Below are 3,042 nucleotides of genomic sequence, written 5' to 3'. Positions count from 1 at the left end.
ACCGTCGATGGCTCCAATGCAATCCTGTGGGATATGATACACTGATCAAATGTATGCTCAAGTAATAATAAGATAAGGACAACATTCTAGACAATAAACTTGTAATAATGTGTGATTTACCTTGAAGAATGGTTCAAAACGATCCTTCCCACTAATTTCAGGAGGAGTGCCTGGACTAGGTGGTATGAAGTAATCTCTGTGAAGGGCTAAGATAGCCATCAAAACCTTGTGGAAGTACCGACTGACTGTCTCTCCTGAGTGCCCAAAGTTATGGGCAATCTTGCGGTTCCTTAGATTGTGCCCAAGGGTGTGGAGGAACATCACTAGTTGTTCCTCTAACTTCAAGTGGATCGTATCTCTCAAGCTTCCTTTCAGCCTCAGAATACGAGCTAGAGAAAAGAAGGCTGCCCTACTCATCCGAATCTGATCATGACAATCCACCTCATTCGAATGAATAATGTCTCTACAAAAGAAATTTTCTTTTCTTATTCATTTACCCATTTGACTACCTTCTCGGGCTAACAGTACTTTGGCTATGCCAACAAAAGCAAAAAGAATTGTGAGAATGCGGGTGTATGTGGTCTTCCTAACTATGCTTCCTTGGACCTCTATACTCTCCATAGGATCCATTAGTGACCTGAAATGTGGACAATTTAAACACTATCAGTTATGAAATATCAACTATCACCTATCGAGATACAACATGATTATTTGCTAGCCTCATTGCATTAAGAAGTCAATTATTTATTCAAATACAACAAGGAGTACCAACTACCGAGGATCATAAGCCCATAAAGAACAAATTACAATGTGTCATTATACTCCATGTAATCTATCTATACCAATGAAAGCATAATATTGATTCCATTTGTCTATATGTATACACACATGTATGTATATATGTATGTGCACACACATGTATGTATGCATGTATGTACGTACACACACACACACATGTATGTATGCATGTACGTACGTACACACACATGTATGTATGTGTGTATGTACACACACACACATGAATGTATGTATGTATGTATGCATGTATGTACGTACACACACACACACATGTATGCATGCATGTAGGTAGACACACACATGTATGTATGCATGCATGTATGTACACACACAAGTATGTATGTGTGTACGTACATACACACACATGTATGTATGTACACATACACACACATGTATGTATGTACACATACACATGTACAAACTATAACTTGAATTTGGGCTTTTATGAATGTGTTTTAATAAATCGTCGGGTCCGCTGAAATTGAGGCTCGTCTTTTAGAAGATGAAAAGTAACATAGTTGGCAATAGGAATAGAGTTTCTTTCTGCATTGATCTATACATAGTTTGAAATCATGGCTTTTATCTATACATAGTTTATGACCTCATAAGTATGTTGAATGATTTTGCATGGATCAATACATACTTGATATATCCATAGTTTAGTTGTTCATTTCATTGGCATGATTCACTTTGATTAATGGTATTGCATTGATCTCTCACATCACTATACTGGAACTCATTGGACTATTTTGCTAAACAGATTTGAACCATGATAAACTATGTATAGGTCAACTATGTATAGATAAAAGCATGATTGCCATGTTTTGCTATTATGATTGGCACTATAATATATACAGGTAATCACATGATCACATACTGGAATTCATTATTGAGCACATATTGATTATGTATAGATAAAAGCCATGATTTCCATTGATCTATACATAGTTTATGATTTGGCTCTATTTAATGGTATTGCATTCATCTCTCACAGCAGTACACTAGAACTCATTACTGGCAAGAAACTGTTACAAAGTTTAGTTGTTCATTTCACTGGTATTGATCTCTCACAACACTATACTGAAAGTCATTAGTGAGCATATATTGACTATTTTGTCAAACAGATTCTAAACAAACTGTTACAGCATATATTGGACTGTTTTGCTAAACAGATTTGAACCATGATAAACTACGTATAGGTCAACTATGTATAGATAAAAGCCATGATTGCCATGTTTTGCTTGATTGGCACTATGATATATACAGGTAATCACATGAGCACACACTAGAATTCATTAGTAAGCACATATTGAGCACATATTGATTATGTATAGATAAAAGCCATGATTGACATTGATCTATACATAGTTGATTCATACATAGTTTATGACTTGACTCTATTTAATGGTATTGCATTCATCTCTCACAGCAGTATACTAGAACTCATTACTGGCAAGAAACAGTTAGAAAGTTTAGTTATTCATTTCACTGGTATTGATCTCTCACAACACTATACTGGAATTTATTAGTGAGCACAAGTTTATGACTTGGCTCTATTTAATGGTATTTCATTCATCTCTCACAACAACATACTAGAACTCATTACTGGCAAGAAATTGTTACAAAGTTTGGTTGTTCATTTCACTGGTATTGATCTCTCACAGCACTATAGTGGAATTTATTAGTGAGCACATATTGACTATTTTGCTAAACAGATTTAAAACAAACACCCAGAAATTGTTACAAAGTTTAATTTTTCATTTCACTGGTATTGATCTCTCACAGCACTATACTCGAATTTATTAGTGAGCACATATTGACTATTTTAAAAACAGATTTGAAACAAACAGTTACCACATATATTGACTATTTTAAAAACAGATTTGAAACAAACAGTTACGTTTGAATGAACCAAAAAAACTTAAAAAAATCCAATATGCAAAGGTGGGTGTGAGAGGAGAACCGTTTACTGCCGCCGCTGTTCAAAGTGGAGAAGAGAAATCGTAGAAAATGCCACAGTCACACGCCACGGCCATAGGAAACCACGGCCACAGAAAACCCACAAACCAGAAACCCTCGCAAACCACGGCCACAGAAAACCCACAAGCCCAACAAATGCAGCAAACCAAAAACCCTCACCTTTGCACAACAGAGCACGAAAACAATACAACCGTCGTCTTCCAAAAAACCCAATTTGTTCTTCCAAAAACCTAAGGCAAATTCGGCGGACCCGAAAATTTATTC

This window comes from Cupressus sempervirens, chromosome 3 (genome assembly GCF_028749045.1).
Source record: "Cupressus sempervirens isolate cs-2001-9-10 chromosome 3, ASM2874904v1, whole genome shotgun sequence".
Lineage (NCBI taxonomy): Eukaryota > Viridiplantae > Streptophyta > Pinopsida > Cupressales > Cupressaceae > Cupressus > Cupressus sempervirens.
Note: the sequence above shows the minus strand (reverse complement) of the source record.